This window comes from Mesocricetus auratus, unplaced genomic scaffold (genome assembly GCF_017639785.1).
Source record: "Mesocricetus auratus isolate SY011 unplaced genomic scaffold, BCM_Maur_2.0 Super-Scaffold_100004, whole genome shotgun sequence".
In the NCBI taxonomy this organism is placed as follows: domain Eukaryota; kingdom Metazoa; phylum Chordata; class Mammalia; order Rodentia; family Cricetidae; genus Mesocricetus; species Mesocricetus auratus.
In genome coordinates this window covers 107,439,767-107,454,716 of record NW_024429189.1, presented here as the reverse complement: position 1 = coordinate 107,454,716, position 14,950 = coordinate 107,439,767, and the positions used below count along the sequence as shown (strand labels likewise).

Genomic DNA, 14,950 nt, shown 5'->3' with positions numbered 1-14,950 from the left:
CACAGTATTGAGGTCCCTTTCATTGTTACACCATTCTCATCCCAAGACCTCCCATCCTTGCTATACTTTTAATTTTGCAGCTATGGAAACTGATGGTCAAACATATTGAACTACTTATGTCAGATTGTTAGAATCCTCAAGAAATGGATCACCTGTCTATATACTGGTCACCTGTGTCTACTTGATTATAAACTATGGGAGCAGTGTCTATACAGATCAACTAAAGTATATTCCTGTTCCTTTGTGTAAAAGGTATCAATGGTATTTTCTTCTGATGATCATTTTTTTCCTGGTGGGTTCAGGTTTGTTCAGTCCTCGTTTCTCATTCAATTAAAAAGACACTGTCGGGGAACCATGACAATTACAGCTTTTCTCTCCCTTACACACATGTGGTTAAGTCCTAGGAGCCCAACATCAAGGCTGCCAGTCTGGTTGGACTCCCAGGACTTATTGTGACTATGGTTTGACTATTGGAATTATCCATGTGATCACAGAGGTAACACAATCTCTTGCTTGCTTTAAGAATTTTCAAAGGATGAAATGAAGACAGGTGTCTTCAAAAATTCCAAAATAAGCCTTAATTTTTTTCTTTTGGCCTTTTAAAATAGTGCAAAGGATCAAATTCAGATTCATATACAGACTAGACATATGCTGCAGCATTAACCTATATGCCCAGACTCCAGGATTTTCTTTCTTAATGGAAGCATATAATCATTCGTATTCAACACAGCAACATGGAAGTGGTTTATGGAATAAAAAATAATAAGGTCATTTTATGTTTATATACATAGTCTTTAGAGATACAGATGTTGGTCCAAATCCCAACTAAGCTCATATTTTAGCCTAATAAAAGTAAAAAAAAAAACCTTTCATTGAGACAAATGAGTGATCCTGAAAGCTCTTGGTTCTTCACTGTCATGTACTGTATCTTTTCATCAACAACAAGTTAACACACATGATTTGACACATTAATTAGTAACATCATGAATTCTTTGCTGATAAGTATCCAAATATTCCCCTCTAGAGTCAAAAGTCCATGATTTCTTCACCTACTAATAGCTATAGTGCAAATTCTTAGTTTTGGAAGTTGTTTTGTTTGCGTGTGTTTGTGTGTGTGTGTTGGAGTACTACACAGTCATCTAGAGAAGCTGAAAGACAGTATAACACACAGTTAGAATGTCATTCTCCTGTGATCTCACATAGTGCTTGTTGGCAGAACATTGAGACTTTAAGGATAATGAACTCTTAACAGAACAAGCTAGAAGCAATGCTAACTTTTTGCAAATCATAGTCTTCTCTTTCCCTTGAAGATCATCAGAGTTGTGCAGACTTCTTTATGTTTTATGTGACCTCTCAAAAAGGAGGCCTCCAGAATGAACTTAGCCACAAGCACAGCTATACTGGAAAGCTAGCTCCTGGCTGAACTTAAGAAAACTCTGTTCCTGGCTCAGTGGTGTCTAATGGTGTCTAATGCTTTACTTCCTCATTGCATTCTCTTGCCCAAACACAGGGAAAGCAATTAGACCTTGAAAATGGTGATGAAAAAACCACACATCTTGAGATCCAATGCTGCTAGCAGACTATTAAGGAGTATCATAGCCTTTCTAAAAGGTTATAGAGCACTGTTGAGAAAAACTCATTTACAAGTAAGATCAGACAGTACAGCCGTCTTTTAGGGGAGGTTCCTGAAGAATTGCCTGGTTTCCTTAACCTTACACTAACCACTATTTCCAAGTTATTTACAGGACATTCCTCCAGGGCAGTATGAACTTATATTTTAAATATAGTACTGGAACACAATACCAGCAATCAAATACATTCATGTTGTAAAGGTAACACCTGCAGTTTATTAAGATACTATTAGTTACTGCCAAGAGATCTACATGAAAAGGTAATTGCATATAGTCCTTTTGGGATGATGGTCCTAATGAGTACACATTAAGACACTAAGAATGGGAGCCTGGAGAAACGGCTCAGTTGTTAGGAGTTGTGGCATCAGGCAACGACAGTTCCAGGATATTTCACATCTTCTCCTGGCCTTCAACAGCACCAGCACACATGATGTATGTACATAAACACACATACACACAAATTAAAAGTAAACATACAGAGGGAGATAGATAGTTCTTTGGTTAAGAGCATATGATTCTCTTACAGAGGATCCAAGATCAATTCCCAGTATAACAAGTTACTTATAAATCATGCATAAATCCAGTTACAGAAAAATCCAACATCATATTCTGGACCCAACATGCACTTAAAGTAAAATTTAAAAAAATTCTTGAAGAAAATTTTATGATATCTGTACAGAAGTATAGCTGTATCACCATAAGCATATTACAACTGGGGAACAAGTTAATACGGGTAGGAAAGTAAGTTTCCTTGTTTTATTTACATACTCTGTGGTACTTTATTAGTAACAAATTAAATATAACATCATAATAAACTTCAAACTTCCTGCACAATGATGTCCATTATAGAGTAGATTTTTTCATATATGAGACAATCACATTAGTGAAAAATCAGAATAATTAATCATATCACATATTACAATAAAAACTCCAGATTTGTTTAACTAAAATTCTACTGTAGAGCACTCTCTTGTCTACTGTTATGTGACCACACACCCTAGGAGAGCCTGGAAACACCAAGGGTATGGATCTTCCAAATACATAGAGCTCCTGCATCATGACTATAGCTTATGAGAATTAGGGACAGAACCACCCGAACCGGCTACTCTCACACTTCTGAGGTAGAGCAACTATAGATAATGACAATACACTGGAGACATTTAACTGGTAACTGTGGAGATGACTATCTAGGTAAAATAATTTCATACAAGAATGACACTCAGTTTAGATCACCAGTGTCACCTGAAAGCTTGGTCTAGCAGTACACATATGTAACCCCAAACCTGGAGGTGCATAGATGATAACCAGACATTCAGAGCTTGCTGAACAATCATTGAGCTCTAGGCTTGGTGAGGGGCCCTATCTCAAAGAATGAGGGAGACAGCCATTGAAGAATACACCAGCTGTTGAGCTCTGAACTCTACATGCATGCATGTGTGTATTTTTATCTGCCCAAGGATGAATACAATGCATACATGGCTGAATATATGCACACAGACACCCTAAAAAAGAAGCAAGTTTAACTAAGGATGTAAAATGGTAAAATTTTGTCCATAGACAATGGTAAGACCATTGTGAGAGAAGTATCTGAAGACACAAAGCGGGTGCTGCCAGGTGGTCATGAATCGCAAGGCTCTCTGCCCAAAGTAATCTATAGGGTCAACAGCATTTGTATCAAAATTCTAATGGCATGTTACAGAGAAATACAAAAGTAGACTTAAGATTTGTATAGAACTACAAAATACTTGATTAGCAGAAGAAATTCTGAGAAATCAGAACAAAGCTGGAAGCATTGCATTCTTGATTTTAAGTTATATTACTCATCAAGAGGAATGGCACTGCCATAAAAACCAGTGGACAGAACAATGGAACAACACGGAGAGCTAAGACACAGATTTACACATACCTGATGAGCTGCTTTGACTCAAGCACAGAGAATACACAATGAGGAAAGTGAAGTCCCTCTAAAAGGTATTCAGAAATTGTACACCTGCCTACCTAGGAGTAAAATTGGATTCTTGTTTTATACCACATATGAAAATCAAGTTTAAAACTATTCAAGGCTTCAATAAATGATTAAAAAAGTCCTAGTTGCAAAACTCAGGGATATCCTGACCATTGGCCTAGACAATGAGGTTCTGGGTATCCCACCAAAGGATAGGCAACAGGCATAAAACAATAAAATGTGACCTCCAAGTACAAGGTTTCAGTCCCACAAAGATAACTGACAACAAACTGGGGAAAAATATGTAAAGCATAAGATGTGAAGAACTCATGAAACTCCATATATAAAGCAAAGGTCCAATTTAAAAATGGACAAATGTACAACACCAACATAAAAAAGACAAAAATGTCAAACAAATATAGAAGTACTTAGTGCTGTTAATCAGAGAAATTGGGGTCAAAACAATAAAGTGCTTTCTTACCTCTGTTAGGATACACAAACTTAAAAAGTTGAAGGTTAGGCCCAGTGAAGTAACCATGGTTGACCTATTGAAGTAATGTGAAAAACCCTGCCTTGGCACCTACTCTAACCTAATTTCTGTCATTTTTCTGTTGCCTGCACGGAGACACAATCTTCACTAGAAAAGTTATATTCTATTTTATATAATCTAGAGAGGTCTGACATACCTCCTTTCATCCTCCAAAAATCATTTCCACTGTCATGAAAAGTCATAATACATTATAAATAATACTTAGAATCAAACATATCTGGGTTTTATCCTGTTATATTATTTGTTGGTTTGGATACAAAGGAACTACTAGAATGAAAAATTAAAGCAGCCAAAGAAGAAGAAAGCAACTGGGGAGGATTAAAAAAAGATAGAAACAGAAAAGGAAACAGTAGGGAGGAACACAATACAATACATTAATTGCACAGAATTGCTCTCATAACCTCATGTATTTGAATACTTGGTTCTCAGCTGGTAGAACTATTTAGGAAGGATTTTCATATGTGGCCTTGTTGGTTAACTGACCTTTTGGATGATGTGTGTCACTGGGGTAGGCTTTGGGGTTTCAAAAGCACATTCTAGGGTCAGTCTCATTTTCTGCCTATGTCTCTTGCTTATGGGCAGATGTAAGCTCTCTGCTACTGCTTCAGTGCCATGATTCTCACCACGATGCTCATGAACTCACCCTGTGAAAGTGTTAGTAAGTCTCCAATTAAATGCTTTCTTTTATAAGTTGCCTTGGTCATTGTGTCTCTTCACAGCAATAAAACAATACTTGAGACAGCTGGTAAAAAGAAATGAGTATGAAGATGGTTAGAATAATCTAAGCATTAAAGCATAAGGATATTTTCTGTCTCTCTATTGTGTCAGTGTCTTTTACACTATCAGATGCAATGAGATTTCTGTTATCATGACAGAAATTTGTCCCACTTTTGTATTACTGTTTGTACTTTTCTATTAAGTAGCAAAAGCCCAATCTTGATGTTTGATAATTGTATTTTTTGAAAGAAGATATGTGACAATGAATAGAACCTTTGAAAGCATGGTGAATTTGAAAGTTTTGGTTAATGTTACATACATTAAAGAATTGTTTACCATATACAGTTATATAGGTGATAGGGGGTATAGATGTATTTATATTCCAAATAAAATAAATATTGACATATATGTAATTTCACAAATATTTTATGGCTTAGTATATTATGACATTCTGTCAATCTTTGCTGAATAACTTTATTCACAAGCTAAAGTCATCAGAGAGGAAGAAACCTCAAGTAGGAAAATGTCTCCATAAGATCTGGTTGTAGGTTATTTTCTTAATTGGTGACTGATGATGCATGGCCCAGCCCATTGTGAATGGTAGCATCCTTTAGCTGATGGTCTGGAATTCTATAAAAAAGCAGGCTGAGAATGCCATGAGGAGCAAGCCAGTAAACTATACTCCTCCATTGCCTCTGCATCAGCTCCTGCCTCCATGTACCTACCCTGTTTGAATTCCTGTCTTAACTTTCTTCAATGATGGACTATGATGTGGAAGTGTAAGCTAAATGAACCCTTTCCTCCACAAATTGCTTTGGTTATTATAGTTTATCACAGAAATAATAACCCTAACTAGGACACTGTTACACTGAATTTGTCACATATGTAATAACAGAAACAGGAGAGAAATTACACATTGAAATTTCTAAAGACCTTTATAAGACATGTGTAAAAAAGACTATTTTTGTTACATATATATTCAGTTTAATTTCACTAGAAAATCCATTTAAGCCACATGGTGGCCATGATGCCTACACCCTAAGCAGGCCTGGTCATCCCATTGTCCTCTTTAGACTATTGCATGCTATTATGTGCTCAATACATTGAAGTAAGAACTTAAAATTGCAACTAGATATTCCACCAATCCCTCCTTGCAGCTAACTCATGAACCCCAACTGCTACCAAAATAGCATGTTCATGGAAGAGACTGAACACTAAATAAACCAGATAGAAAAGCACTCTTGTTTTAAGGAACCCTTTAGGATGGGGGTTGAAAACACCAACATCTCCCAAACAGCTGAAGCTTCAATACAAACTTCTATTTCAAAAGATATGCAGAGGATATGAGCATATGGCAGACTCTGGAAGAGTGATATCAGTCCATTCCAGAGCTACACACAACACACTCACATCTCTATATTTCCATGGCAAGGATCATCCAAATAGGCCCTTCCAAGCACAGTAACAGTTTCTGGGAGATACTGATGCTGCCTCTTTGGAAACAGAACTGGCAGGCCATGCAGAGTGTGTGTGCCAATGTATAACTGGTGCCCTAAGGGAGAATTTATTGTACTCCTCTAGTTGGATAGTCTGGAAGATGCTTGGGTGTCTGTATATGTGTTGGATGGTTTACCTCTAGTAGTCCAGGGGCTCCTAGGCAACAGATTTTTCAATAAGCCTCCCAGTGAACAATTCCCTCATCATTCCAATAATGATAGATAGCAGGGTCAACATGACACCTATCGGATAGAGATTCAACATATATTTCATGGCTAAAATATGGAGTGATATATTATTTATGATTTATTAATGGTTGCCTGAGGATTCAGAAAGCAAAGTCAGCCAAAAGTCATAGAAGCCAGGCACACACAGAAGCCAGAAGCTAGAAGGTGATAGTACATACCTTTAATCCTAGGACTCAGGATTAAGAGGTAGATGGATCTCTGTGAGTCCAAGGCCACCCAGATCTACACAAGATTGATCCAGTCCTAAAGAGAAACAGCTCACACAAAGATGAGCTCAGCATCTGAGATCACATGCCTTTAATCCCAGCACTAGAGGGGTATAAAAGATAGAAGCAAGGTCTTCAGCAGTCAGTATCAGGCATTTATTCTCCAGCCACATTGAGAATAGGAACACGCCAGCCTTTTAGAGGTTAAGAGCTTCCTGGTATCTTGGCTGCTTTGCTTCCCTTATCTTCAGGTTAAACCCCAATATCTGTCTCTGGGTCTTTTTTTTTCATGTTACAAAATTGTTTACTCATTTATAGACTAGTAGACATGCTTCTGTTTCTCAATCCTCAAATGATTTTGGTTTTTATACATCAAAAACATAACCTGCTTAATACCTCCAGAAACAATAATAGCCTGGTATGGTGCTTGAATTTTTATTCGCTAGAAATGAAAATTTTTACTCATCAAATTTGTATAAGACAGAAATCTCCAGAGGGCAAAAAAATGGAAATTGAGAAGCCCCATGGTGTGTGATTTGTAAGTTGGAGACCCAGAGAAGCTGGTGTGGTTCTTAGAAGTTAAATGCTGAACTTGAGACAGGCAAAGCACAGCAAGTTCTCGCTTCCTCCATACCAGCTGGGGATAAATACTGACTGTGTAGGAGTTATGTCCTTTTATACCATTTTCTTTGCATTTCAATTACTTATATAAATACTATCTATTTGAATACCTAAATTTAATTATGTATACATATTGCTTACAACTTTTTTTATTTAGTAGTCTATGGAATGTTCATGTCAGTCACTTATTGCATTAAGTTAAAGGTGTGTATGAGCTATTTTCATTATATTTCTCTATCATGTGCATATCTAGTGCCCACGGAGGAAAGAAGAGGCCATAGGATCCTTTATAAGTAGACTTACAGAGAGTTGTAACCTACCATGTGAGTGCTGAGAGTCAAACCTGGGTCCTCTGGAAGAGCAGTATGGGTTCTTAACTACCAAGCCATCTCTCTAGTCCCTGTAGCATCATTATCAATGAAAATATCTGCCTCTTAGAAAGTTTTCTGAATTTTATCAAGTAACCCTTATTTGGGGACCTTAGGTTCCTCTACTGCATATGATCATGATAATTTCTTATAGCTCATACTTTGCTTAAGCTAAGCTGCTGGAAATAAGTTACTTGGCTTTTGAAAATACATTATTTGGCTTGTAGGGTAAAGGCATTTGTCATGAAAGCCTGGTGATCTGCATTCAAACACAAAGCACACATAGCATAGAAGAAAATCAACTTCAAGAAGTTGTCCTCTGACCTGTACATTCCCATCATAACAGCACATAGCAAGCATATGCCTGTAAAACACACATGCATACACACACACACACACACACACACACACACACACACACCACAGACCTAGTTTTAAAGACTGTTTTGACTTTTGACATATAACAGTCATACAAAAAATCATTTAAAACAACAACAACAAAAAAACCCATTGGTCCTTGTCTTGATTCTTGGATGCTTTTCATGGGTCTTGAAAGGAACTTCAAACCAGATGTGTATCAGAGGATAGCAAGAATAAAGGTATGGAGTCAAAGAGAGCTTGGAAATACTGGTAAGCATTTTGACAGATTGAAATTAGATGAGTAACTAGACTGGATACAACGAAGGGGCAGGAGAGTTAAATCTGAAAGCTGATGAGTATTTAAAAAGTGATGCATCATTGTTCTTGGTTTAAAGCAAGAAAATTATATGAATAATTCATCCTCCAACAACAGAAAAAATGTTTTTACACTTTCAAATAGGTGTTAAAATGGGAATTGTTTTGCCAAAAGTAAATAAGTGGGGTGTAAATTTTTCTTCCTGCTAAGAATGAAAAGACTCCATATCATTGCTGGGTAAGGAAATAAGATGCTCTACTAGAAAATGGTTCCCAGGAGCCACCTCTGTGCACTAAAGAACTCAGAGAAAACATTAGCTCCTTGACTAACCAACTCCATTTAGTACTTATGCTACATGAAAGATAATGACCCTAGGACCATATTTCTACCTTTCCAGTTGCATTTCCTGATGGAAGAAAGCATGCCTTTTTGAAAGCTTAACTGTTCTCTCAGAAGGGTCTCTGTCCCATGTTCAAGGGTTATTTTTTAAATGGCATCTAAGACCTCATAACTAACAATAATGAACAACAAGGTCTTAGGCTCTGTCTCCTCATTCCAGTCAAACTGAAAACACCCTTTATTTTATTCTTGAATTTCAAAACCTCAAAGAGGTTTGGTTCACATTTTGAGATTGATTTAGTGAAGTTCTGGTTGCTCTTTTTGTTCAAGTTTACAAAGTTACAAGAGCTAGACTTTTCTGGTATTGGTGATGTCCTTCTAGTAACATATGCAATAGAGTATTCTCTTTTTTACTGTTTGCCTGTTTTCTGTTTTGTTTTTGCTTTTTTTGTTTTGTTTTGGTTTGGTTTTTGAGACATGACATTGTTTCTTTGTGTGTCCTGGAACTAGCTCTGCAGACCAGGCAGGCTTTGAACTCACTGAGATCCACCTGTCTCTGCTTCCCAAGTGGTGGGATTGAAGGTTTGCACCACCAATACCCAACTCTAAAGTGTTCTCTTAAAGAAGAAAGTTCTACATCTTTGTAGGAACTGGGATTTCACATGGTTCATCTAAGAGGAAAATAAAGCTATTATCAATCCCCAACTTATAAAGACAATCATTACATACAATCTCACTGGGTTTTCAATAACCATAGGAGGTAAGTCAGGTAGGTGTACTTAGTCCATATTTAACCAAAGAAGAAACTGAGGGTTGCTGAAAATGAACAAGTTCTGAGGGGAGGAGCAATAAATAGTAAAGTCAGGGTCATATGCTTCTTACCACATTTTCTTCAGGAAATTTTATGCCTGATCTCTTACCTGCTAAGACTTAGAACTAAGTATCTGCTGGGACATTGCTTCTTCCCTTGAATTTCTCAAGTTCTCTAGTCCTTCATTACCTTCCTCTTATCTAGAGTTGATTGTAGCTGCATTATTCCTTAAAAGGATAGCAATACAATCAATCCCTGGATCATATATTTCGGCTGTACGAGTAACTTTGTGGAGAACATTTGGGTAGTATAGCCAATAAGGCCAGAATTCTTTGTGTACATTCTTAACAAATCTCAACTTTCTGTGAGCATGATAAGAAATAGAGAGAGAAAGAAAAGGATCCTGTTGTCTTTTGTATGTCTCCAGGATGAGAACAAACATACACTTCAACATAAAGAACAAGTTCTTCATGATAGTAGAACTAATTCAATCTGAGTTACTTGGGGTCTTTTAAGTACAGTCTTTTAAAATAGAAATTCTCAATATCAAAACAAATAATTATATTTTTCTTCTCCTCATAAGTATGGAACTTGAGATGTGCATCAGCAAGAGTTATTTCCAGTTATTATCTTCAAAATTACTGGTTAACCTTATTGCGTTTTGGGGGGCTTCTGATCCCTGATTGTGAAGGATCTCTACTGACCACTAATTGATTTATAGACCTTACCCTCTTTTTCTTGCTGAATATGTAGTCAAGTGAACACCAACACGTGTTTAAAAAAAGTTTGATGGGACTAAAAATTGTCCCCATGTTTGATATTCCCTATACTGTCACTTACTTTCCCTTTTTAGCCAATAATAATAACTGTATGCCAGAGTAGAAACAATGGTAACCAAAAGGGTCATGGCCGACTAGCTAAGTAACTTAGGAGAGCTCATTTAAAGGAGTTATGTAGACTGTGGAAAATGGTCACATATTCACTGGCTAAGAGTCTGAGTCAACAACCCATCAGTTAACTATTCATGACCCACAAAACCACCACCACATGCTTCAGTGTACACACCTACATCTTATATCCCTTTAAGTATAAAACAATTGTCTGAGATAATCAGAAATTATTTATGTAATAAATCAGAAATACAGGAACAATGCTGAGCGAGATATGAAACACATGGTCTTGAATCTAATGTACATTTGAAGAGGCAGCGTGCGACTGAGGGATAGTCTCCTATATCCACACTCCAACAATCTAAGCAAATTAACTACTGTGGCATGACAGATTGGAGGTTTTTCAAAACAGACTTTGAAGGATCTAAGGTCCTCAGGAGCCCACAGAGTAATGACTTAGAAGAGTGATGAATGTTCTTACATAGCCATAGTCTTCCAACCAAATTCATCTGGAAAAAAAATCTTTTTACCTACATGCACCTGTTTTTAAGATTTTATTTGCAAATAGGTTTCTTAGACTTGTAAGATTAAATAAATTTCTCACAATGATTCCTAAGACCTCTTTCAACTCTCAATATTTTATACCTCAGTTCTCTAGAAGAGAAACAAATCATCTCACTTTCACTATCACAAGCAATTCTCTTCCAAATTCGTATGAGATATTGCCTAGCATAATTTTAAGGCTAGGAACACATTGTCAACACAGTCATGCATGGTCAATTGCTCATCAGTTATCTGATGGGTCATTTCATAATGTTTGTGGAACAAATGTATTAGTAAGAAAAACCTGTAAGGAGTGAAACTGCCAAGAACACAAGGAGAGGGGGTTTTATCCATTTCCTTATAAGAAGACTATTTTGGCCAGACAGACAGAGAATGGGACTGGGAATATCAGAGCAAGTTAGAAGGAAAGTGGTAGCCAAAGGAATTGTTGGTCTAACTGGTTAAAGTGGAAACCATATTTTTGAATATGCAAGTGTTACATGTACACTTGATCTCTACAGTGTCCTCCTTAATCTGTGAAGGTTCTGTCTCAAAATACTCAGTAGATACCTGAAACCATGTATAGTGCTGAGGTGTCTCTGTGTGTGTGTGTGTGTGTGTGTGTGAGAGAGAGAGAGAGAGAGAGAGAGAGAGAGAGAGAGAGAGAGAGAGGGAGAGGGAGAGGGAGAAAGAGAAAGAGAGAGAGAGAGAGAGAACTCAACATCCCTTGTATCTCTTATGTACAGTGTCACAGTGTTTGGAACCAGAAGTGTGAAAGAATTGGACAGAATTGAAAATCTTGGTGATTTGGGTGTATCTGCAAATTCTTAGCAGTTGAATACTACTAATCAGAAAGCTCTCAAATCTCAAACTTTTTGAGTATTATGCTACAAATCAAGAAGTTTAGGATTTCAAAGCATTTTTAGAATTCACACTTTCAGACTGGGCATTTTCAATCATTTTATATAGTTTTCCAGGATAAAATTCAACCTATACATTAGTTCAGTAAAAGATTAACAGCAAGAACTAATAAAATAGATTTGATTTTGATAACAGACTTTATCAAAATCAGGACTGCAATCTCCTTTTGTCTCCCCAGGTAAAACATTGTACTATGCTCTCCCTGTTGATGGCAGTGACTGAAGCCTTGGAGAGTTGAGCTATGGATAAGGACTACTTCTCTCCAATTTGAACAGAGGAGAAAGTACTGCCTAGGTCTCAATGTCATCTCTGGAAGTACAGGGACTGGCTCAGCTTTGAGAACTGCACTTTTCCACTTGAAAATCCAGTTCTCTGCCACTGTCGTAGAGTATGCTCCTGGGAGCTCTGCCAAGAATACAGTATCTACCTGGCAATTCAGAGTCAGCCCTAAGTTCCTTAACTATGAAATATTCTATTCTGATCACACACACACAGAGAGAGAGAGAGAGAGAGAGAGAGAGAGAGAGAGAGAGAGAGAGAGAGAGATAGAGAGAGAGAGATTACAAGGAAGTCCTCATTCAACTAAGGTTCTCAGAACACTCCATCTTCCTCATGGGGATGGACACATACAAAAATATCTGCAGATTTTGTACCTTTGTGCTTCCTCTCCAGTCTAACTTCAGCAATATTAAAAACAGATATAAGAACCTGGGCAAATAGCTCTAGTGTTCAGTTTCACTTGGTGTGTGTGTGGGGGGGTGGGTTATAGTAATAATATCCTTCTGTCACCAAGATTCTACCAGTTATTTTAAGGTAAATGAGACTAAGTGATGGAACTCAACAGAACAGTCCAAAAGACACACTGAAAAAATGGCTAAGTATTATCACAGCACATGTATTAGAACATCCAAAATACAATACATGTGGAAATTGAATGGTCAAAAAAATACTGTCATGAATCACCCACTTAAGAACACAGAGTCTAAAAACAGACTCCTTCAGATATACAGCTAAGTTTTAGGGAACCAACATTGAACTTCAGGTACCAAGATTAGTAAGGCGTTCTTAGGTAGGACTGGACCCCAGGGCAGAATATTCCTGAAGGTCTGTGTCCATGGACTCTGAACAGGAGATATAATCCTGTGGGAATATTGTCTCTGTCAAATGTACAATCCAAGTCAGGAGGAAGAAAGGGGATAAATGGCAAACATTTTCTCTTTCTCTCTTCCTTCCCTCCTTCTTTCCTTCCTCCCTCCCTTCCTTCCAAAGAAGGGAAAAGTCAAGGGGGTTATGGGGTGCAGTAAAAACACATTAGCCTATGTGGACCAATGGTGGCAGATGGGCAGATAATGGATAAAGAATGTGTACAGATGTAGCATGTGAAATGTCTATCATAGATGCTTACCTAAGAAATACATGTATGTACAGTAAGTTTCTGAGGCCTCTAGAATGTGACTCTGAATATATTGATGGCTTTCAAATACATAGCTTTAAGCGTATTACTCTCTCTTCCACAAAGCTGAGCTTTGTATATAGGACTATCTACCAAATGTATCCGTGCTAACATCCAATGCACATCTCAAAATCAACCCATTAAGAACACTAGTCTTTATCTTCCTCTTCACTTTAGATCCCTTCCTGCCAAGATTCCCCTTTCTGTGAATCAACCTGACCAGATAAATGGCAATATTTACTTCACTTTTCCTTAGTCTCCAATTCCATCAGAGACTCCATCCCACTCATCCTGCCTTCTCAGTCTTGTGGGTGCTTGTTCATATGCTTACCCTGGCATTGTCAGCTATTGACATTTCTTCACCACTAACCTGGTCCTTCTTGTGATTTCTCCACTTCTTACCTCTTTTCACAAAGCCATGGAAAGCTGCTATTGTTGTTTGCTTTTGAGATTTTTTTATTTTAACTGTGTGTGTGTGAGAGAGAAAGGGAGAGAAAGAGAGAGAGAGAGAGAGAGAGAGAGAGAGAGAGAGAGAGAGAGAGAGAGAGAGAGAGTGTGTTCAAGTACCATACAGGACAGAAGAATCAGATACCCTGGAATTGGAGCTACAGGTGGTTTGAGCACCCTGGTTTGGGTGCTGGGAACCAGTGTCAGTCTGTTTGCACAAGCAGTACACACTCTTAAACACTGAGCTGTCTCTCCAGTCCCAGATCCTGCTTTTAAAGGAAATTCTATCACTCTAGTTCCTTAACTAAAACTCTTTGTTCTCTCCTTTAGGGAATTTAATCCCTCCAGGTTCACCTATGTACACAATATTCTCCATGTTGTTTCCTACCCTGAAGCTCTGTCAAAGCCAAACAACTGGCAAAGGTTGTAACCTTTATCCAGTTCCACTTCCATTGGTCTGGTGAACTTTTGTTAAGAAGTTTGAGAAAAAAATTAATAATGTAAAATATAACAATAAAAAACACAAACTAACATACTGGAGTTGGACAAGACAAACAGAAGGAAAAGAGCCCATGGAAGACACAACAATCAGTGACCTACCCATTTGCACACTCCAGAATCTCATTAAAAAAACACTAAACTGGAAGATGTAATATACATGCAGAAAGTCTGGTGCAAACCCATACAGGCCCTATTCATATTGCCTCATTCACTATGAGTTCATGTGCGCTTTAATCACAATTATTTTGAAATTACAGATAAGGTACAAAGATCTCCTACATGTCCTTTCATTGTGTTTTTATTCAATTCTTATTATCATTTTCCAGGACCACTCTCTCCTAAACATCCTCTGAAGCTCCTTTCCTTCACTCTGTACTTTCTGTTACTTTCCAGCTCATCATTGTAACTGTGCTTCTGACATTGCTGTGTGCTTTGATTGCTTATCTGGCTGTCATTTAGTAGGCCATGTTACATATTGACATAAGCAAGACGTGTCTAGGGACTACTGTAGATCTTACCTCGAATACAAACCTAAGATATAAGTATCTAGTGAATGAGTAAAAGCCCAGTCTGTGATCAAGAGACC

General features: G+C 37.6%; 1 protein-coding gene and 1 pseudogene across 2 annotated transcripts in view; both read right to left on the bottom strand.

Annotated features, from left to right (window-relative positions):
- Window positions 1-14,950, bottom strand: part of Macrod2 (mono-ADP ribosylhydrolase 2) — a 1,968,454-nt gene that overhangs the window by 1,228,683 nt on the left and 724,821 nt on the right. The window lies entirely within an intron of this gene.
- Window positions 6,257-6,613, bottom strand: LOC101840531 (annotated as a pseudogene).